Below are 24,476 nucleotides of genomic sequence, written 5' to 3' on the forward strand. Positions count from 1 at the left end.
TCACATAGCCAACCAAATCACAACTCACAAAAACCAAAGCTGCCTTGGTAATAACATCAATAGGGGGAAACATACCCATGCATAAGATGTCACATGCAGTAACAATAACACTGCATTTACATCCTTATAGGACACCCACACAACGTCACCAGAAAGGAGGTTCCAGCAACATCCAGTTCCCCCTCCCGAAGAGGCCCACAGTGATGACAGCAGCTCTGAACGCCTGGATCAGGATGACCAACCTGGTCCATCAGGGACCTCTGGATAGTCGGTGACCCAGGCACAGTCCCATACCACCACAGAGCTTCCCCCTCAGGAAACACCAACATATCATCCACCCAGCGGGCCCATCCCTCTGTCCCCAGGACACGTCAATCAGCAGTGTGTCCACCACTACAGGGACCCCAGGCAACCCCACAAACACAGGACGATCACAGACCTGGGTTCAGTGGCAGTGGGCACACGGTTCAGGGGAAAGAGGCACAGGACAACAGGGAAGGTGGGAGGACTGCTGTGCGCCAGGGGGAGGACAGGCCCAGAGAACTGACTCTCTATGAGGCACTCACCAACATCCTGGGAGCATACAACCATTCCCAGGAGACGATGGGCCAGATACTGGCCAAGTTGCAGGAGACCCAGCGGCTGCAGGAGGGACAGTACCTGGGGATCAGGGAGGACCTGAGGGACATCCACACCACCCTGGTCACCATTGCATGGGTGCTGGCAGACATGGCCAACACCATGAGGGAGGCAGTGGGACACCAACGGGTCCCTGACACTAGCCACACCGATGAACAGACCTCCACCTCTGCTGACGCTGGTGGACAGGAGCACACCGATGAACAGACCTCCACCTCTGCTGACGCTGGTGGACAGGAGGCCCCGCCACAGGAACAACAGGCCACAAGCACCCTTCCCCCTGCAGAAGGAGAACCACCATGCAAAATGTCCCGGCGATCCAGGCAGAAGCCAGAAAAAATTGCCAAGACCCCACTCTGTCACCCTGTCGACCTTGAACTGCCATTGCCCCACTCCCTATGCCCCCTTGGACAATGCACCTGTGATACCAATAGACTGGACTCTATCCTGGACTTTACTCCATCATCAACCCAGCCCATTGCAATACCCCCTACACTTATTGTCACATAAATAAACACCCTTGGAACTAATACAAGTATGGAGTCTGTCAATTGATTGAAATATGTATTAGTTTAACAAACTGCAAACATTGCAATTCAAATGTACAGTTATATATACGTAGGTACGACCTGTAGTGGGCAGCAGTAAACACGCCAGGAGCCAGAGTGGGGCACAGATATCTGAAAATAGAGATGCCAAAGGATACAGTAAGTGGCCATAGAATGAGGAAAATCAGGCTGCCATGTACAATGTCCAAAACAAAACTGCAATGGAAGGCGAAGTTACAGTGTCTTACCTGTGTGTCACTGGAAGTACTGTTGAATTATTGTTCTGTTGTCTACATCCTCTTCCTCTGCCTCCTCTTCGTCACTGTCCAGAGGCTCCACCGCTGCCACACAACCATCTCCTGCCACATCCTGCTGCAGAAAAGGCACCTGGCATCTCAAGACCAGTTTGTGCAACATGCAACATGCAACATGCAACGATGATCTGGCAGACCTTCTTGCTTGAGTAGCACAGGGATCCACCTGTCAGATGGAGGCACCGGAATCTGCCCTTCAGGAGGCACAAAGGTGCGCTCAATGATCCTCCTTGTTCACCCATGTGCCTCATTGTAATGTTCCTCTGCCCTTGTCCTGGCATTCCTCACTGAGGTCAGTAGCCATGAGAGGTTGGGGTAACCAGAGTCACCTGTAATTATTGAGGGATACCTTTTAGCCAGACTTAGGGCCAAACCCACACCCATATCCCAACAGACACTGGGTGGGTACCATGGGCTCACCTATTAGCCACACCCTGTGCCTCTGGAGTTGAGACAACACATATGGAATGCTGGTATTCCTCAGGATATAGGCATCATGCACAGATCCAGGATACTTTGCATTGACATGGTGATGTGCTGGTCCACCAGGCACACTATCTGCACATTCAGAGAGTGAAAGCGCTTTCGATTTCTGAACACCTGTTCATTTTTCCGGGGGGGAGGCAAAGGCAATATGTGTACCATCAATAGCACCAATGATGCTGGGGATATGTCCCAGTGCATAGAAGTCAGCCCTCACTGTGGTCAAATCCTCCACCTGGGGGAATACGATGTAGCTGCACATGTGTTTCATCAGGGCAGACAATACTCTGGTCAGCACATTTGAGAACATAGGCTGTGACATCCCTGCTGCCACGACCACTGTCGCTTGGAAGGACCCACTTGTCAAGAAATGGAGCACTGACAGGACCTGCACAAGAGGGGGGATACCAGTGTGGTGGCAGATAGCTGAGATCAGGTGTGACTCAAATTGTGCACACAGCTCATGGATTGTGACCCTATCAAGTCTGTAAGTTAGGATAATGTGCCTGTCCTTCATTGTTGCCAGTACCACCAGGGGTCTATATCCGGGGTGTGTCTCCATATCCTATTCATCCTCCACGGTTGAACTCTAGGGTGAAAAACGGTGAGCAGATGGTCATATTCAAAGATATCCTCAGATTAAACTGCCCTGCATTTTTTTACAGAAACAGTATGTGAACGTGTAGGTCCGTTGATACACCTATGTCTGCTGTGACACAATTAGGTGCCATGGCCTGTTTCCCCTTGAGATGGCGGCCGCCTGACCTGTGAGGAGGGACAAGTGGAAATTAGGTAATTCTGCTGACGTTGTGCGCCGTTGCGGGAGGCGGTCGATGACCGCCGTGCGACATATCATTGGTTATCATTGGGGCCTAAGTGTTTCAGGAGCCAATGGTGATGGACACCGGCGGTGACGGTACGCACCGCTGCGGATCTGACAGTCATTGTCTATCTGTTGACTCACTTGCTACTTGACCTTTTAAAAGGAGAGGACCTACACTGCAAGTGCTGCTGTGACCTGTGTCTGGAAGCGACCATGGCTCGAGTGTTTGGGGAAAGGGACCCTGCCTTCTCTTCGGAGGAGTTGGAGAGACTAGTGGATGGGGTCCTACCCCAGTACCCTTTACTTTATGGTCCTCCAGACAAATAGGTGAGGACACAGTGAGCAAGATGCGTGGGACATGAATGTATGGAGTGCTGTGTGTGTAAGCCTCGTGTGGGGCGGCTGAGGGGTCCTGGGCAGAGTGCTGCATGTATGGTGGGCAACGTCTCTCCGTAAAGGGATGGCAGGGATATGGTGAGCCATGAGTGTAACAGGCCTGACGGTATGACTAATACCTTTTTTAATGTATCTTTTTCTGCAGGTCAGCACCCATCATAAAAAAGGGTCTTTGGCGTGCCATTGCCAAGGAGGTGCAGACCCTGGGGGTCTTTGACAGGTGGAGCACCCACTGTCGCAAACGGTGGGAGGACCTGCGCCGCTGGGCCAGGAAGACGGCAGACCCCCAGCTGGGGTGTGCCTCCCAACAAGGAAGGGTTGCACGTCGTACCCTGACCCCCCTGATGTTTCGCATCCTGGCGGTGGCCTATCCGGAGTCGGATGGGCGCTTGAAGGCATCACAGCAGCCACAAGCGGGTGAGTACAGTTTCAGAATCATGAAGTTGTGCGCGTTGAGGTGTTACCTGGGTGGGGGATGTTGATCAGTGGGTGCCCCTAGGCCAGGACGAACATGGCAGGGTAGGTTCCATGATGGGCAGACTCAGATGTACTCCAACCCCAATAATGCTAGTGGGCATCTACTACTGGGCAGGGTCCTGTGGGTTTCAGATATGCTGCTAATGGTGTTAGGCATTGTACCTCATGGCCTGATGACTAGCATTGTAACTGATATTGCATGGCCTACTGCATAGGGCTGTTCCCTGTGAGTTGTGTACGCCAACAGTGGTGTTGTTGCTGGCATTGACCAACTGTACCCTCTGTCTCTTCCCCTCCCTTTTTGTTTTGTCACCCTGTCCTTGTGTGCATTAGCATCATCTGGCGGAGGAGCAGAGGTACCAGCAACAGAGGGAGCTGCATCCCACATGGGCCTGGAGGCTGAATTCACTGACGGTGAGGGCACCAGGGGGACAGAGGGCCTGTGCCCGTTCACCCAGGAGGGTGGGCATCTCCTTCGCCCCAGGCACCTCAGGCCCTGCCCCAGTTAGCCCTGCTGCCCTCAGTGAGGGGGCTATTGACCTCCTGAGATCCATCTCTGTTGGACAGTCAACCATACTGAATGCCATCCAGGGTCTAGCAGGGCATTTGCAACAAACAAATGCATTCCTGGTGGGCATTCACTCTGGTGTGGCAGCCCAACAGAGATCATTACAGGCTCTGGCCAACTCACTGATGGCAGCCATTGACCCTATCTCTAGCCTCCCACCTCCAACTCCCTCTACCTAGTCCCATTCCCCTCAACTCCAGCCTATCCCAAGCACACCTTCAGACCAGCATGCACCCAAATCAACACACAGAAGTGGCTCAGGCAAACACAAGCACCACACTTCATACCACAGGCACTCCCACAAGGACCATCCAGATGCAGACACATCAACATCCACTGACTCCACTGTGTCCCCCTCCTCCTCATTGTCCACCTCCCTCCCAGTAGCGTCTGCATGCACTACATCCTCATCCACTACCTCTATCACCAGCACACCTATCACTACACACCCCTCACTGGCAGGCACCACCCCACATCCATGCACACGTCCCCTGTGTCCTCTCCCACTGTGTCTGTGCCCCCTCCTCCCAAAGTACACAAACGAAAGCACTCAGACACCCAACAGCCATCCACGTCACAACAGCATCCAGCCCATGCTCCTGCACCCAACCACAGCAGACAGACACCTCCTACAACCACTCACTCTTCTTCCACTCCCAAACCTTCACCCTCTTCCAGCCCCATTGTCCCTAAAAGGCTTTTCCTCTCCACCCTTTGCCTATTCCCTGCCCCCCATCCTTCATTTCGGGCCAGGGTGGGCAGAACTCAGGCCAGCACCTCAGCCACCCAGTCCACAGCCACTGTAGTTTCTGCAGCTACTGCATGTGTGAGAGGCTCCAAGGAGGCAACCATCAGAACTGCCAGTATGCCTGCACCACCTGCCAAGGCCAAGAAGGGGCCGCCAGCTAGCAAGGGCAGGAAGGGAACACCAGCCAGCAAGGACAAGGAGGCACCACCAGCTAGCAAGGGCAAGGAGACACCACCAGCTAGCAAGGGCAAGGAAACACCACCAGCTAGCAAGGGCAAGGAGGCACCACCAGCTGGCAGAAGCAAGGATGCACCACCAGGTAGCAAGGGCAAGGAGGCACCACCAGCTAGCAAGGGCAAGGAGGCACCACCAGCTGGCAGAAGCAAGGAGGCACCACCAGCTAGCAAGGCCAGGAAGGGAACACCAGGTGGCAGAGGCAAGGTTGCACCATCACCTGCCAAGGGCAGAAAGGGAACAACAGATGCCAAGGCCAATGTAAAAATAACAGACTCCGCAGGCAGGATGGATCTGGTGCCTGGGGCTGGAGCAGCCTCCCGGCAAACAACACCAGCCATGGCACTTCAGCCGTCTGAGGCTGCAGGGGAAGGGCTGCAGCCTCCACCACCACTGGCAGCACCTGCACCGCCGCCAGCACCACCACCTGCACCAGTGCCAGCAGCAGCAGCGCCAGTGGGCAGCTGTCCGAGGCGGCAGGGGAGAGGCTGGAGCCTCCCACAACCACTGGCAGCACCGCCACCTGCACTGTTGCCAGCACTGCCACCTGCACCGCCACATGCACCACTGCCAGCAGCACAACTGCCAGCAGCCCCAGTGGGTAGCCGTCCAAGGCTGCAGGGGAAGGGTTGGAGCCTCCCCCCACCACTGGCAGCACCTCCACCTCACTGCCGCCAGCACCCCCACCTGCACCGCCACCTGCACCACTTCCAGCAGTAGCAGCCCCAGTGGGCAGGCGTCTGAGGCTGCAGGGGAAGGGCTGGAGCCTCCCCCCACCACTGGCAGCACTAACTCTAGCCTTGCAACTGCCACCACTGAGCAGCCATCACCGCTGGTGAGCAGTGTGTCGTCGTGACTACATGGGCTGTAGTGCTTCCTGGCCCCTACAACAACTGTAGGTGTGACATCCAGGGACTGTGACCTTGCACCATCTAGGAGCTGCATCACAGGACACAAAGCCCCCTCCAGAACCAGTGGAAGAAGGCATCCACACACCCCCTCCTTGCCTGGATGAAGCACACCGGGCACAAGGCCCCTTCCAGAACCAGTGAAAGAAGGCATCCACTCATCCCCCCCCCCCTTGCCAGGATGAAGCACACTGGGCACAAGGCCCCCTCCAGAACCAGTGGAAGAAGGCATCCACTTGAGAGACTGTGGCTTTGCACTCCCCAGGACAAAGCAGTGGGCAAACCACCCACTTGAGAGACTGTGGCTTTGCACTCCCTAGGACCAAGCAATGGGAAAACCACCCACTAGACAGACTGTGCCTTTGCACTCCCCAGGACCAAGCAGTGGGCAAACCATCCCCTTGAGAGACTGTGGCTCTGCTCTTCCCAGGACCAAGCAGTGGGCAAACCAGCCAGTAGAGAGACTGTGGCTATGCACTCCTCAGGACATCGCAGAGGGCATGTAGCCCCCTCCAAGAGCAGTGGTGTTGTACCATCTTCCGTCTGAGGTTCCCCCCATTCCCCTTCCCCCTGAGGTGCCTATGTATCTTCCACCTGATGCCCCAGCAGTGTTCTCTCCATATTGAGGCAGGAGTCAAGTGTGGCCTTTGCCTATGTGTTATGGCCCTGTGGCCCACAGACATTTTGGAATGGGCATTGTCACTCCATTTGTATATATTGTAGATACTGTTTTGTGCTTTAAGGACATATTTATCTACATTTTTATTATTACACTGGCTTTACTCACATCCTTTTGTTTTTGCGTTATTCCTGAGGGTTACGGGGTAGCTATGTAATGTTGTTGCATCTGTTTGTGTATGTGGTGTTGGGGGTGAGGGTTTTGCGTGTGTGTGTCACTCTCTTTTTCCTCCCTTCTCTGCTAGGTGCGGTACTCACTGTGGTCGTCTTCGCCGACATTTGTGTTCCTGGTGTAGGAGGAGGTAGACCAGCATGGGAAATATGTGCGACTCGGGATCCATGGCGTCGTGGTTCTTCCTTGAGTGTCGAGAGGTGAGTCGTTTCCCTTCTGTGTACTGTTTCTGCTGTGCTTTTGATGGCGTTGGTACCGCCCTGGAAAAGGTGGCGGATTGGCCTCTCATAATACAGTGGGCAGTACATTGTCTTCCACTTGGCTGTTGGCAGTTACCGCTGCGGTGCTTGTTGCTACCGCCGTGGCGGTCAGTGTGTTAAAGTGGCTGTCTGTGTTGGCGGTTTCCGCCATGGTCAAAATTCAATTGTTTTTACCGCTGGCCTGCTGGCGGTATTACCGCCGCTTTATCACCGACCGCCAGGGTTGTAATGAGGGCCAGAATATTGTAACACGAGCAAAACTCCACATTGATGGTTTGCCATAAGAAATCAAATGTTTCAGGCCTTTCGTTATTTTAACTTAATAAGGCAATGAATGCACATTCAAAATACATGATTATAAATGCATTTTACAATTATAAATGGAAAAGAAGAATCATAAATAAAACATATCCATATGCATTTTCACCCTAATGCCAAAATCAGACTACACGATTTATAAATGTGCATTAGCACTACATTTCAGCATGTTAAAATCAAACATTAGAATACACATATATGTCCATTTCAAATCCTCTGCTGTGGTTGCACCTTCAGTAATACAATTTAGATGATCCACTTTACATTAGTAACGTTAAGACACACAAAATATGTATTGTCAATTACATTATTATTTTACTCCTGTAACCTATGGTGTTGAAGCCAAAATTATGTGTGACCATCACAAATGTCTTGAGCCAAGCCTAATTTTAAAGTGCCCAAGATGCATCTGTTTAAGTCACAGAGCACAGTGCAGAATTTTTACCGTTCTTAGATTGCATTCTAATATATGACTTGTATTTACAAGGCCTTTATATTACATTACTGGGTCCTAAGAAGGGTAACAGGACTTATAAGTAATTATGAAGTCATTGAAACAGTGTCATTCATATTCCTGAGTTAAAATAAATAGGGAAACTAGCAAAATCTGTCAGGCTATGTAGATGTCAGAAGGTCTCCTAGAGATTCTTTAGGTACAAAATTGAAGTGAAAAACGTAACACTGGTGTATTTTATCATTGTAATAAGAGTGCTAAGGAATCCAGCATGATATAAAATAGAAAAAAAATAATGCATGTAAGCCCATATTTATACTTTTTTAGCGCCTCATTTGCGTCAGTTTTTGACGCAAAAGCAGCGCAAATTTACAAAATACAATTGTATTTTGTAAGTTTGCGCTGCTTTCGCGTCAAAAAGAGGCGCAAATGTGACGCTAAAAAAGTATAAATATGGGCCGTAATGTCCTATTACTTACCAGTAATCTTCCTTACTCCTGTTTCTGTTGTCCTCCTCCCATTCATTACAAGTAATATTACTATCTCACCAGACAGAAGACAGAAGAACAAAGGAATTCTGGTATCCTATGCGCCAGCCCCTCCTACTGGAAGTACCTAAGCAGTACCCACCCAGCATTCCTCCTGAACTACCAAGCCCCCCCAACATGAAGGCCAGCCATTCGGGAGGGAGGGGGATACTAAATGGGAAGAGGACAACAGGACCAGGAGTAATGAAGATTAATGGTAAGTAATAGGACATTGCTCCCAGTCCCCCTTGTGCTCTTCCCATTCATTACAAGCAGGAATACCCAAGCCGAGCAACTCGCCATTCATAGGAGAGCAAAAGCAAACAAAGAGACTTATGCAATGACTGCAGCACCCTATAGTGATCCACTCATTCTGATGAAAAAGGCAATTTCATGAAACAACCACATGTAAAATACCTAAACCAAAATTGGCATTGCACAGAACATTTTGCAACCTGTAATGCTTAGCAAGGGTGTAAGAGGACGCACATGTAGCTACCCTGCACTTTTCAGAGATAGACACCCCTTTAATTTCCACTCAGGTAGCAGTGACCCCCCACGAGAGGCTTGACCCTGAAACACCACAGGAAGAGCAGACCCTGACAAGACATAAGCCACCTACTGATGGACAAAGAGAAAGCCTTGTCACCCCGGGAAGAAGCACCAAAAGACACAAACAATGAGTCCTTCTTTCCAAAAGACTTTGTCCCTCATTACAACCCTGGCGGTCGGTGTTAAAGTGGCGGTAATACCGCCAACAGGCCGGCGGTAAAAAAAATGGAATCATGACCATGGTTGGAAACTGCCAACATAGACAGTCACTTTAACACTCAGACCGCCACGGCGGAAGAAACAAACACTGCGGCGGTAACCGCCAACAGACAGGCGGAAGACAAAGTACCGCCCACAGTATTTCCACATGCCTATCCGCCACCTTTTCCGGGGCGGAACCAATGCTATCAAAAGCACGGCGGAAACAGTACACAGAAGGGAAAACTCAACACCCAACGAAGAACCAGGACGCCATGGAGCCCAAACTAAAGGTGTTACCTATGCTGCTCTTCCTCCTGTTCTATCAGGAGCAGGAATGATGCCGTCGACAACCACGGTGAATACTGAACCTAGAACACAGGGGAGGGAGGGAGGCAGGGAAAAGAGAGTGACACACACACACGCAGCACGCAATACCCCCACCCCCACCCTCACCTATAACACCATAAACAAAAATACATGCAGTGACATTACATATACGCCCTCCACCCCCTGGAAGAACGCAAGGACAAAAGGAAATGACTGTAACCAGTGTAATCATGAAAAATCTGGTAGTCAAAAATAAAAATTCAGTATATACAAATATGTACACCAACTACCCAAGTCCGGATAGTGTACCAATCATTGTCCGAGAACTGCTGGTCCCAAAATGCATGGGCGAAGCCCACACAAGATACCTGACTGGAAATGGAGAGAACACTGCTGGGACATCAGACCGAAAATATACAGGCACCTCAGGGAGAGGGGGAGGGGGGGCACCTCTGCCAGATGAACGCACAACGCCACTGCTGCACTAGGGGACTCCATGCCCATTGCTGTATCCTGGGGAGTGAAAAACCACAGTCTCTCATGTCTCTCCAGTGGGTAATTTGCCCACTGCTTTATCCTGGGGAGTGCAAAGCCACAGTCTCACAGGTTTCTCCAGTGGGTGGTTTGCCCACTGCTTTATCCTGGGGAGTGCAAAGCTACGGTCTCACAGGTTTCTCCAGTGGGTGGTTTGCCCACTGCTTTATCCTTGGGAGTGCAAGGCCACAGTCTCACAAGTCTCTCCAGCAGGTGGTTTGCCCACTGCTTTATCCTGGGGAGTGCAAAGCCACAGTCTCTCAAGTCTCTCCAGCGGGTGGTTTGCCCACTGCTTTATCCTGGGGAGTGCAAAGCCACAGTCTCTCAAGTCTCTGCAGTGGGTGGTTTGACCACTGCTTTATCCTGGGGAGTGCAAAGCCACAGTCTCTCAAGTGGATGTCATTCTCCACTGGTTCTGGAGGGGGCCTGGTGCCCAGAGTGCTTCATCCTGCCAAGGACTGAGGTAGTGGATGTATCTCTCCACTGGTTCTGGAGGGGGCATGGTGCCCAGAGTGCTTCATCCTGCCAAGGACTGAGTTAGTGGATGTATCTATCCACTCGTTCTGGAGGGGGCATGGTGCCCAGAGTGCTTCATCCTGCCAAGGACTGAGGTAGTGGATGTATCTCTCCACTGCTTCTGGAGGGGGCCTGGTGCCCATAGTGCTCCACGTACAGTGTGGCCGGTACAATTCCCTCACCTGGATGTGTGTGCCACAAGATTAGCAAGGTACAGGTAGCATAATACGCCATGGAGGCAGCAACATACCCAACAAAGCTGCGGCTTCGTCTTCCACCTGCAGGTGCAAACAGTGATGGATGTCGTGCCTCATGGAAGCTGCCCAGGGTCCAGGAACTCTCCTCCAGCCTTGGACGACTGACCACTGGGATGGTAGCCATGTCAGCGGTGGTGCCACTGTCTGAGTACGTTGCGGGGCCGGTGGCGGTGCTTGCGGCGGTGTCTGTGGCGGTGGTGCTGGTGGCGGTGCATGGGTCAGCACCTGCTGAGGGACACAGCAGGATGTCTCCTGTAGCCTCGGATGGCTGCCCACTGGGGAAGAAGCTGGGGACTGTCGCGAAGGCTGTAGACGTGCCGGTGGTGCTGCAGGTGGCGATGCAGGTGGCGGTTGTGGTGGCGGGGCAGCTAGCGGTGTTCGCCGCCGTACAGTTTGGTGTGGTCATGGACAGAAGGTGTGACACTGGTCCCTCAGTCGGTGCCACCATGCCCTCTCCTGACCTGCTTTTCGGCTTTTGGCCCTTCCCCACCTTTGATGGTGCAGCAGTTGTCTTGCCACTGTCCCCTTTTGTTTTTGCTGAGCCCTTGGTGGCTGGTAGTTTCGGCTTCTACCTCCGGGATGTGGGCACCTTTTTCACCTTGGCAGGTGGCGGAATGTCCTTGCCATCGCTACGTGGCACACTGGCAGCCCTGATGGGTGGCGCACTCAATGAGCCCGCAGTTGCTGGCACCACTGTGCCTGGGGATTTGGTGGCTGGGGTGCTGGGCTGGAACCTGGAAAGCCTGGCCCTAGGGGAAGGACGGGGGGGAGGTGAAGGGAAGAGGTCAATGTTAGCCGTTAGCTGTTAGACACACTGGGACGGCATGCTGGTGTGCTTGGGATAGGCTGAGGTACAGGGGATTGGGTCTGGGTGGGGGAAGTTGGAGGGGGGAGGCTGGACACAGGGACAATGGCTGCCATCAGTGCTGAGGCCAGAGCCTGAAATGCTCTCTGTTGGGCCGCCTGCCCAGAATGAATGCCCTCCAGGTATGCATTTGTTTGTTGCAAATGCCTCTCAACACCCTGGATGGCATTCAAAATGGTAGATTTCCCAACAGTGAGGGATCTCAGGAGGTCAATAGCCTCCTCACTGAGGGCAGCAGCGCTGACTAGGGCAGGGCCTGAGGTGCCTGGGGCGAAGAAGCTGGCTACCCTCCTGGGTGAGCGGGCATGGACACACGTTGAGGGGCTGCTGGGAGGGAGGTGCTGGTAGGGGGGGTGCAACTGTACCTGTTGATGCGATGGGCACAGAGGTGCCCGCCACCATAAGGGAGCTCCCATCAGAGGAGGAGTCGCTGTCACTGGTGTCTGCTCCTGTCCCCGTCGTGGAGCTCCCATCGCCCTCCGTCCCACTGGTGGCTTCAGACTCCGTTGCTTCACCCTCCAGGGCCAAGAGAGTTGCAGATCTCTCCTGCTCCAGTGCCAATGCTCCTCTGCCTGATGATGCTATTGCACACAAGAACAGGAAGACCACAAAAAGGGGGGGAAGAAAGAAGAAAAACATGTTCAGTGCATGCAACACCACTAACGTTGGCGGACACAGAACACAGGGAGCAGCCCTTTGCACCACACCATGCACTAACAGTTCCTAGAAAATTCACCTGACCATGGGGTACGAGGCCTAATCCCAATTGCTGCACACCTGAAAGTCACAGGAGCCTGACTAGGTGTAGATGGCTCGTACAACTAGTGGGGTTGGGGTGCCACATAGCCTGCCTCACAAGGGACTTTGTCTACCAAGTTCGCCCTGGCCTAGGGGACCCGCACTGCCCACCTCCCCCACCCAGACACCTCGTAATGCGCGCAGAGTCAGCTGAATGAGAGTGTACTCACCCCTTGTGGCTGCTGTGATGCCCTCAGTGCCCATCCAACTCTGGATACACCACCGCCAGGATCCGGGACATCAGGGGGGTCATGGTGTGATGGGCACCCCTTCCACGTTTGGAGGCCATCCCCAGCTGGGCCTCCACCATCTTCTTTCTCCAGCGGCACAGGTCCTCCCATCTTTTACGGCAGTGGGTGCTCCGTCTGTGGTAGACCCTGAGGGTCCGGACGTCCTTGGCGATGGCACGCCAAATACCCTTCTTCTGGTGGGTGCTGACCTAGAGGAATGGTACAGGGCAAAAGGAAATTACTCACCCGTCCGGACCGTCATACTCATTGCCCACCAGTTCCCACCCATGCCTTGACGCACATACGCTCACCATCCGCACATGCAGGCCTCAGTCCCCCCATGTATCTTCCATCCACACCACTCAAAGCAGGCATTGCCCATGCAGCATGCTCATGGTGTACTCACCTGTTTGTCTGGAGGACCGTACAGTTGCGTGTACTGGGGGAGGACCCCATCCACTAGTTTCTCCAATTCCTCTGAAGTGAAGGCATGGGCCCTTTCCCCAGACACTGTAGCCATTGTCGCTTCCAGACACAGGTCACAGCAGCACTTGCAGTGTAGGTCCTCTCCTGTTGAAGGTCAGGTATCAAGTGAGTGAACAGACAGAAAATGGCAGTCATGTCCGTGGCGGTGCGTACTGTCACCGCCGGCGTACATCGTAATTGGCTTCTTGGACCCATAGGGCGCAATGTTAACCAATGCAGAATTGCGCAGGGTTCTTCGAATGCCCACCTCAACGGTGTACAACGCCAGCGCAGTTACCTCATATCCCCTTGTCCCACCTTACAGGTCTGGCAGCCCCCATTTCAGGGGGCCACATGGGATGGATAAAAACTGCGTCACACCTATCTAGGCCGGGAATACAGACAGATACTGGCACATTGCGGATTTATAATGTTTTTGTAAATAACACATTGTGATACCTCAGTGTTGGATGACTCTCTGCTCGCTGTTCTCGTCCATAGGGCATGTCTGCTGGGGCAGGTGATGAGATGGCGGCATCCTCCTGTGTACAGACCCCTGGTGGACCTGTCGACAATGGAAGAGAGACACATCATAATCACATACAGACTTGATCGTGCAACAGTTCTGGAACTGTGTGCCCAGTTGGAGCCTGCCCTGATGTCAGCTATCTGCCATCCCACAGGGATACCCCCTCTAGTGCAGGTCCTGTCTGTACTCCAATTCCTGGCCAGTGGGTCTTTTCAAACAACAGTGGCCATGGCATCAGGGATGTCCCAGCCAATGTTCTCTAACGTGTTGTCCAGAGTGTTATCTGCCCTGCTGAAACACATGCGCAGCTACATCGTTTTCCCTCAGGTGGAGGATTTGCCCACAGGGAAAGGTGACTTCTATGCCCTGGGCCATATCCCCAACATCACTGGTGCCATTGATAGTACACATGTGGCATTTGTCCCCCCCCGCAGGAATGAACAGGTGTACAGAAAGCAGAAAAGCTACAGTTCGATGAATGTGCAGATGGTGTGTTTGACAGACCAGTACATCTCCCATGTGAATGCAAAGTATCCTGGCTCTGTGCATGACGCTTACATTTTGAGAAATAGCAGCATCCCTTATGTGAGGGGCAACTCCTGAGGCACTGTGTGTGGCTAATAGGTGAGGGCAAGGTCCCAATACAGTTGACATAGGTGTCTGGGTATGGGGTTGTCCCCAAGGGTTAGTGTGTGTCTAACAGTTGTTGCTCGACATTTGCAGGTAACTCTGGTTACCCCAACCTGTTATGGCTACTGACCCGAGTGAGTAACCCCAGGACAAGGGCAGAGGAAAGCTACAATGAGGCACATGGGCGAACTAGGAGGATAATCGAGCGCACCTTCGGCCTCCTGAAGGCCATATTCCGGTGCCTCCATGTGACAGGTGGTTCCCTATACTACTCACCGAAGAAGGTGTGCCAGGTAATCGTGGCCTGCTGTATGCTGCATAACCTGGCTTTGCGACACCAGGTGCCTTTTCTGCAGGAGGATGGGCCAGATGGTGGTCTTGTGGCAGCTGTGGAGCCTGTGGATAGTGAAGAAGAGGAGGCAGAAGAAGAGGATATCGACAACCGAAACAACATCATCATGCAATACTTCCAGTGAGACACAGGAAAGAAGATGTCACTGCTTCCCACATCTCATACTATTGTTGGAGCTAGCATAAGTCTGTCATTTTCACTTAGTGTATGGACCCTGACTTGTCACTTTGACTTTCCATTTCACAGATCTGGGTCCCACTTTGTGCCCTCTGCTATGTTTACTCCTGGCCTACAGCTGTGTTACATTGGTATGTGAACAAGTACATTGACATTGCTATATATCCATAGATATTGTAATTACACATTTGTGAAAGCACAGACTGACTCCAGATTGTTTTGTGATTGAAGTGTGTTTATTTATGTGCAAATAAGTAGAGGGGGTTGTAAAATGGGCTGGGGTGATGGTGGAGGTATGTCCATGGCAGAGTCCAGTCTATTTGTTTCACAGATGCATTGACCAAAAGGGCATAGGAAGTGGAGCAATGGCAGTTTAAGGATGGACAGGGTGACATAGTGGGACAGAAGGCTGACATTCAGGGGGGTCTTATTTCCTGGCGTGGTCTTGGCAATGTTCTCTTTCTTGTTCCTGGATCTCAGGGACCGTTTGCGTGGTGGCTCTCCATCTGCAGGGGATGGGGTGCTGGTGGCCTGTCGTTCTTGTGGCGGTGCCTCCTGTCCACTAGCACCGGCGGAGGTGGAGAACTGTTCAGGCTAGTGTCAGGGGCCTGTTGGTGTGCCACTGTGTCCCTCCTGGTGTTGAGAAGGTCTGCCAGCACCCCTGCAATGGTGACCAGGGTGGTGTTGATGGACTTCAAGTCCTCCCTGATCCCCAGGTAGTGTTCCTCCTGCAGCCGCTGGGTCTCCAGAAACTTTGCCAGTACCGTGCCCATGGACTCTTGGGAATAGTGGTAGGCTCCCATGATGTTGGAGAGTGCCTCGTGGAGAGTGGGTTCACTGGGCCTGTCCTCCCCCTGTCGCACAGCTGTCCTCCAAGCTTCCCTGTTATCCAGTACCTCTGTCCCCTGAACTGTGTGCCCACTGCCACTGCCCCAGCTCCCTGATTGTCCTGTGTTAGTGGGTTTGCCTTGTCCTGGGGACAGAGGGATGGGCCCGCTGGGTGGGTGCTGTGCTGGTGTTTCCTGAGGGGGTAGGCCCTGTGGTGGGTTGGGACCGTGTCAGGAGAACCGACTGTCCTGAGGTCCCTGATGGGCCGGGCTGGTCATCTTGATCCAGGAGTGCAGAGCTGCTGTCATCACTGTGGGTTTCTTCTGTGGGGGGACTGGGTATGTCTGGCACCTCCTGTCTGGTGACGTTGGGTATGGGTCCTGTTGGGGTGTAGTTATTGTATGTGTGTGCCCCATCTTTTGCAATGGGTGAGTGATCCTCTACTCCTATGCTTTCATTATTGGCTTGGTCCTTGTGTGATTGGTGATTTTTGGGCATGAGTGCGTCTCTGTACTGGACATGCTTTGGTGATGGGTGTCCATGCATTGGTGTTACATGCAGGGCTTGAATTTGGGATGTGTGGGTTGTGTTAGTGGGGTATCTGTGGGTTGTTGGGGTGATGGGTGTGAGGGTAAGGGTGGCGGTATGTAATGACATGTAGGTGGGGTGTGGGGGATAAAGTAGTAAAGATTTGCCTTACCAGAGTCCAGTCCTCCTGCTACTCCTGTGAGGCCCTCACGATGCAGTATTGCCAAGACTTGCTCCTCCCATGTTGTTAGTTGTGGGGGAGGAGGTGGGGGTCCACCGCCAGTCCTCTGTACAGCAATCTGGTGTCTGGATACCACGGAACGTACCTTCCCCCGTAGGTCATTCCACCTCTTCCTGATGTCATCCTGTGTTCTTGGATGCTGTCCCACTGCGTTGATCCTGTTGACAATTCTGCGCCATAGCTCCATCTTCCTTGCAATGGATGCCTGCTGCAACTGTGATCCGAATAGCTGTGGTTCTACCCGGACAATTTCCTCCACCATGACCCTGAGCTCCTCCTCAGAGAACCTGGGGTGTCTTTGAGGTGCCATGACGTGGTGTGGGTGATGTTTGAGGTGGTGTCTGTTGTGATGTGTGAGGGGATGTGTTGGTGTGTGTTGTTTGAGGTGCGTGGATGTTGTGTAGGTGATGGTGTTGTGTGTCTGTGGATGCTGCTGTTGTTTTAGGCAGTCTCTCTCTCTGGCCTTCTTATAAAATTTTGGTAGTAAGGGTTTGTGGGTGATGTGGGTGTGTGCTTTATATTGGATTGGGTGTGTAGGTGTGGTGTGTGTATGTGTATCAGGTGTGTGTATTTCGATTTGTCCAATGTGGTTGTGTTTTGTAAATGTGTGTGTATTATTAGCACGGCGGTGTGTAACCGCCATTGGATTTCCGCAGTTAAATGACCGCCGCGTTGATTCGTGGGTCGTGATAGTGTGGGCGTATTCCTGTTGGCATGACGGTGTTGGTTTTGGTATTGCCAGTTTATCACTGACCTTTGGTGTGGTGGACTTGTGTGGGTGTCTGTACTGTGGCGGATTCCGAGCTGTGAGTCGTAATCCCTGTAGCGGAATTCCGCGGCCGCAGCGGTATGTTGGCGGTCTTCTGCATGGCGGAAAGCGAGATTTACTGCCAGGGTTGTAATGAGGACCTTTGTCCACTCCATATAGACCAACAAAGCCCTCTTCAAGTCTTACAATGACCCCTGGTCCATTGTGGGAGAACCTGACTCAGCACACAGGGCTGGAAGAATCATTTCTATGAAACTGTAAAGCCTCCTTTGGCACAAAGGAGGAATCCAGGTGAAAAATGACCCCATCATCCGAAAAGGTCAAAAAAGGTTGCCCAGTCATCAAGGCCCCCAATTTTCCAATGTGCCTGGCAGAGGGGATGGGTACCAAAAATACAATCTTTGAAGTCACAAACTTCAAATTGACTAATTCCAAGAATTCAAAGTGGAGCAGTATCTAGGGCTTTTAAAACTAAAGGCAAATCCACAAAGGAAACAAAGGCTTAACCAAAGGACAAGACAGAGTAAAGGTGTGCAACAACTGTGCCACCAAACCTTTCACTTCATCCAAACTCCCCCCAGGGGACCTAAACCCTTAACAGCTGCCCATTAGGCCCACAGAGTGGAAACAGTCAAATGCTTCTCAAATCCTTTGCACAAAAACTGCAGGACCTCAGTTAGATTATAATAAAGAGGAGAGAGCAGAAAGGTTGATATCGATGCTGAAAACTATCCTAATGACTCTCGTAGGTCAAGGTTGAAGGCTTATAGGACTGATGGATAGCAACTGCCTAATGCCTGGACAGTTCTTACTCTGCAACCCTCTCCTCACAACTTCCAAATGGAGCCTCTGGAGAGACAGTAAGGGTGATGAGAGGAAAGTAATAACACAGGATCATCCATGGACTCCTAATAGCCAAACATTTTAGCCTGGGAAACTAAGATTGCTGTGGCCACAATGGAACAACCATCACCACAACTCATGCTTCCCCCAACAACCTCCCCAGGAACTTGGGAGTGAGCAGAATCAAAGGAAAGCATATAACTGGTGATCTCGGGACAATCAATGCATCCATTCCCCAGGACCCCTCCTGCGGTCTGTGGGAACAAAACCTGAGAACTTGTGTATTGAGCCGGGAAGCAAAGAGGTCTCCGAAGGGCACACCAATCCTCTTGCACAGCTAAAGATACCCACCCTTGTCAGAGGCATCTCATGGAAAAGGGGAAAAAAACAACTGAGTTATTCTGCAACCCCATTGTCCATACGCCTGATGTGGATGGCCACCAGAGACTGTAAATGAACCTCACCCCACTTTAAAAGAAGGGAAGCCGCAGCATTCAGGGAACTGGAATGGATCCTCCCTGATCATTCAGATAGACCACTGTAACCAGACTTTCTCACCGGACCAACAGATTGTGAGTCACCAGAAGGAGTCTGAACCCCATCACACCTCAGTAAACAACCATCAGGTCTCACCAATTAGAAAAGTGTAAGCCTTCCTGCAGAGACCTCAGTGCCTGCAGAGACCTTTCCCCCAGTGTGGTTCCCCAAAAAAAGGAACTGGTGTCCGTTGTGAAAACCAGTGGAGGATCTGGTTGCAATGCCATGCTCTTGGACAGCTAGTCCTGTTGAGACCACCAACTCAGAACCTCACTGTTGGGCCTGGCCCTTTTACAGGGTCATTCCCCAAACTTTTTGCCTTTTTCCTCCTTATTTTTCTGACCCTTGTTGGCTGCCTTTATGACTCTGAGAACTTTTTCAGTGCTAATCAGTGCCAAAGTGCATGCCGAATATACCCAATTGGCATATTTAATTTACCTATAAGTCCCTTGTAAAGTGGTATCTCTATACCCAGGGCCTGTAAATTAAATTCTAATACTGTGCCTGCAGCACTGCTTGCGCCACCCACTGAAGTAGCCTTTCAAACCTGTCTCAGGGCCTGTGTGCGCAGTTTTCTGCCACAGGAACCTGGCATCTAAATTTACTTGCCAGGCCCAGCACTCCCGTTTTACTACATGTAAGTCACCCCTTAGTGGGCCCTAGCCAGCCCTATTATCAGGATGCCATGTATGTAGAGGGCAGGACATGTGCCTAGTAATGTGGCCCATCCTGGTAGTGACAAACAGCCTATTTGGTTTCTCACTGATGTGAGTGCTTCCTTCTCATAGGATTGCATTGCTTTATGTGTAAGGGGTAGTGTCTGATTTATGAGGGGTAGCGTAGGCATGTTTGGTATGGTTGTAAGGGTAGTGAGAAATGCTGCTTACTGGTGTAGGTAGATTTACTATTATCATTACAGAAATGCCACTTCTAGAAAGTAAGCATTTCTGTGTTCTTTTGACTCTGGTGTTTTGCACCTTGACTTCAATCCACGTCTGGGCAGAGTGACAGTCGGGCTTTGTTCCTACTTTTCAGACCGCCTGTACACAGGGAGGGTGGAGGTCTCACAGAGGTGCATCAACATACTGAATAGTCTTCCTGGGCTGAGAGAAGGGAGAAGCGGGGTACACTTGCATCTGTAAAGGCTGTGCCCTGGCCGCATACCATAGGGTTGGTTCCCCCTCACTGATGGTTGGAGCCTGTGCTGGAGGAGAGAAGAGGGAACTCCCAGAACCAGTTGTAACTGGTTGGAACCTCCTCTCCCCCTCTTTGTAAAACACACTGTAAACTGAGTATAAGTACAGGGGAATTTTCCCCACAATTTAGACATCCTTGAGACTTGAAGAGACGTACTTGAAACTGACACAGGACGCTCCTGAATGGACTCACCAGGACCAACCTTGGACTGCTGCTGCTGTGCTAAACTGTGACATGCATGGTTATTAGGATGAACTGCCACCATCTGCATCTCTTGTGCTTGCCCGTTGTTGGGCCTGCTAGCCCTGTGCTTCTCCCCTTTCTTGTCTCCAGGGGCAGGGTGCTGTGCCCCCTAACCCCTGTACCTAACCCAAGCACGAGGAGGGCTTAATTTTCCTCTTTTGCGGGCATAGCGCCAAGTGAAGTGCTTTGTGTGTGGCCCCCTAATGCCTCATGAGCGCTCTTCTAGTGGGACTAGAGCACGTGGTGAGCACCCTGGTGGTTCCTGCAATTCCCGCTTGGAAGCGCGTTGCCGAGGGAATCACCGCCGCAACCTTTGGCTCATTAATGTGTTCCCCATGCAGTGGGGGATCCCACAATTATCTATTACCCGGCCTTGCAAAAAATCTCAGGTGGCCATGCAACTAGCCACATTATGTTTAAACCATGGCCTTAGGGGCTGTAATGGTAGAACTCCATCCGATATGAACAGGGCACCTACTTTTAAAAGGGGCATGTCGATAAGCACTATTGATTACTTCTTGGTCGATGTTAGGTTGTGGCCCCATTTGTAGACATGAAAGTAGAAGTTAGATGTGATAGGCCCCCGGCATTAGGGAGCCAACAGCAAAGGGCCCTCCATCTTTGGAGGAACTTGAGGCGGGACTGGAGCCCTTAACGGGGGTTCCCCACCCCCTTTACAGCAACCGAGATCTCGAGTGGGCGGAACCCTCATCGGAGGCCCCCACCCCACATGGTCTCTACTTCTTCCCTTTTGTGTGGTTTTGGTTTTGGTTCTTGCCCCCTTTCCTTCGTGAAAGGGCCCGAAGTGGCCCATAGGGGGAACATAAGGGGTAGTGGGTCCCAGGAGGGGCCCCGACCTGCACCACCAGAGGGGGTGCGTACCCCCCCTTATCCAGGACCAACACATGGCCCCCGCTCAGCGCAGCGGAGCGCCAGGGGCCCCCTGTTTGACCTCCCTGGCACAAGGAGTGCCTTCTTCATCATAATACAGGTATTTTCAAATGAGACACGCACTGTTCTAAAATTGCTCCTCATAGGGTCATGATGGACTGATGTGTTAACCTGCTATTTTTGATGTTACATATATGTGCTTGTGGACCTTTTATGGACATGCTGATATATGTTTTTATGACTTGCCATATGTTCTCTAATGTTCCCTTTTTTATGGATATTTATGATGTGTTTATGAAAAGTGCATTCCTTCTAGACTGTGATTCCTGACTACTGCTTATGTTGCAGAATCCTGAGTACTTACATGTTCTAATGTGACTACTGCTTATTCTTGCGGAGTATTAGTAACCTGTGTAACATTCTGACAACTGCTAAGGTAGCAGGGTATTTCTGAAATGTAATGTTTGTTCTAATTATGTTTTGTGCAATACAGTTTATTTTTACATAGCTCAGTGTTGTGTTTACTTTGTGGTGTATATTGTGTCATGTGTGTTGTGTGTGTTGTGCAAACGCTTTACACATTGCCTCCAGGTTAGGCATGACTGCTTGTGCCATGCTACCAAGGGGATGAGCAGGGGTTATCTTGGACGTGTAACTCCCTTGCCCTGATTTGAGTGGATGGGTTCTGCCTGGCTTAGCTGAATACCATAGCCAACCAGAAACCCCATTTCTAAGACTCAATAATCTCCACAGGCACTGGAACCACAGACTTGAGGTTTACGGACTTGGGGTGCCAAAATGAATGAAGATGAACTCACAGAGTTTGAAGATGAAAACAGGCCCAAGGAACCGTAAACACAGCTGTGTCATGTGTCTCAGAAGTCTCAACCATTGATGGACCATCAAAGACAGGCAACCCAGAGACCTCAAGAGTGTAGCTCTGGGAGCAGGAAGGAATACTCTTTTCGGATCTGTACAGAACCTAGTCTATAAAAATTCAGATCTCGGAATGGCACAAATTGACATTTTCCCTGCTTGAGCAGGAAACCATGAGCCTGGATCATCATGCAGAGCAAGGCCACATTGTGAAGGAGCTGCTGCTTTGAGGGAGCAAGGATGAGCCAATCACCCAGATAAGGATATGGGTGAATGGCCAGCAGATGAATCTGATAATATGTCTCCCATAAACAAAATTTCAGATACTGCTGGAACTGAGGGTAAATCAGCACATGATAGCGTGCATCCTGAAGATACACATCAGATGCTACTTCATTACCAAGGGAATCACTCTCTGCAGAATTTTCCATTTTGAACGGCAGGACTGATTAAACTTGCTGAAAGCCTTCAGGTCCAACATGTTCCTAGAACCTCCCATTGATTTTGCCACAAGACAAATGATGGAATGGAAACCCTTGCCCCTTCCACCCAAGGAACCTCCAGACTCACCTCCTTCTGCAGAAGAAAGGAGATGCCATGATCCAGAGCTAACCTCTTCTCTTTCTTGGATGGCCACGGAGTCAGACAGACTTCTGACTGATGAGGCAGATCCACAAATTCTATCCTGTATCCTTCTCTCAGTAAACCCCAGGTTCTAAAGTAGATTACTCCCAGGCTGGGAGAAACTGATCCACTACCATACAATTAGGAATGAGGTTTTGGGGAGGCTTTGCTTTCTTGCCATGACCCCTATGAGCCAGAAAATCCACTATAGACTGCGGGGATTGCCTCTAAGAGGGCTGATGAAATGTAGACTTAAATTTCACGGGTTGCTTTTCAGCAGATGCATGTTTCAAAGAGAAAGAATGTTTCTTTACTTTAAGTAACTTGTGGAGCTTATACTCAAGCTCCACATCAAACAACTGGTTACTCTGCAAGTTTAACCTGAAGGCTGATACCTTTTGAGCTGAATCAGTATGCCAATCTTTCAAAACCTAGTTCCATTGGGCTGCAACACAAGCCCCTTCGGCCAAGGCTGAGGATCTCACTACATCAAAGGAAACATCTAAAATGTACTCCAGCTAATATTTGATTTGCTCCAACAAACCCAAACAAACAGGTGCATCGTCCATAGACTGTACAACAACTTAATGTCTGAGATCATCTACAGAGTCACAAAGTGCACATATCCCAGCCCGCAGAGCCAGATGAGAGCCTGTATATACCTTATGTAGGGAAGTGTCAATAATTTTGTACACAGAGGGGGTGATTCTAACTTCGGCGGGCGGCGGAGGCCGCCCGCCGAAGTTCCCCCACCAAAATACCGCTCCGCGGTCGAAAGCCCGCTGAGGGTATTTTGGGATTTGCCCTGGGCTGGCGGGCAGCCGCCAAAAGGCCGCCCGCCAGCCCAGGGCAAATCAACCTTCCCACTAAGATGCCGGCTCAGAATTGAGCCGGCAGAGTGGGAAGGTGCGACGGGTGCAGTCGCACCCGTCGCGTATTTCAGTGTCTGCTAGGCAGACACTGAAATACTTTGTGGGGCCCTCTTACGGGGGCCCCGCGGCACCCCCTACCGCCATCCTGTTCCTGGCGGGCGAACCGCCAGGAACAGGATGGCGGTAGGGGGTGTCAGAATCCCCCATGGCGGCGCAGCAAGCTGCGCCGCCATGGGGGATTCTAAGGGCAGCGGTAAACCGGCGGGAGACCGCCGGTTTACCCTTTCTGATCGCGGCCAAACCGCTGCGGTCAGAATGCCCTGCGGGGCACCGCCGGTCTGTCGGCGGTGCTCCCGCCGACCCTGGCCCCGGCGGTCTCAGACCGCCGGGGTTAGAATGAGGGCCAGAATCTTTTATGACAGCATCCACAGCCTAGGTCATTCTCCAGACCAAACTGGCCACAAAAGATTTAATAGGGATTGAATCCAGAAGATCCTTCTTCATATCCTGCAAATAATACAATTTAGCTATAAACCTAGGGAGCATAATTGTATCTGGGTCCTTCCACTCCCTTTTTAGGACCTCATTAATATACAGATGCACAGGGACATCAAGGGGAGCTATGCTCTGAAACTGAGGCAGGAGAGACCCTGCTGATGAAGTTCCAGAAATCCCATGTTAGATTTCATATGTCTAATTAAGTCAGGCAGCATAGCCCTAGCAATGTACTTGCCTTTATGACCCTCCACTCCTGGCAACTCATCCTCTGAACCTGAGGACTGAGGAGACCCTAGAGGCAGGGAATCCTTTGATCTCACTTTGTCAGATCCCATCTCCAAAAAAGTAGCCTTGATTAATTGCTTAATTGTACATCCTCACTCTCCCTGCATCATTTGAGCAGAGGGGGAGAAGACAAAGAGTCAGATGAAGAAGAGGAGGACTGCACATGCCTCCATTTCTGTGAAGACTTTCCCATCCTGAAAGCAGAGAAATCACCAAATATAGGGCCTGATCACGACTTCAGCAGAAGGGATTAGTCCGTCCCAA

The 24,476-nt window shown here is 51.4% G+C and overlaps 1 protein-coding gene across 1 annotated transcript in view; it reads right to left on the reverse strand.

The window, feature by feature from the left end:
- ZMAT4 (zinc finger matrin-type 4) overlaps positions 1–24,476 on the reverse strand; it is a 2,235,770-nt gene that overhangs the window by 966,349 nt on the left and 1,244,945 nt on the right. The gene's annotated exons all lie outside the window — the stretch shown is intronic.

Source organism: Pleurodeles waltl, chromosome 11, assembly GCF_031143425.1.
Source record: "Pleurodeles waltl isolate 20211129_DDA chromosome 11, aPleWal1.hap1.20221129, whole genome shotgun sequence".
Lineage (NCBI taxonomy): Eukaryota > Metazoa > Chordata > Amphibia > Caudata > Salamandridae > Pleurodeles > Pleurodeles waltl.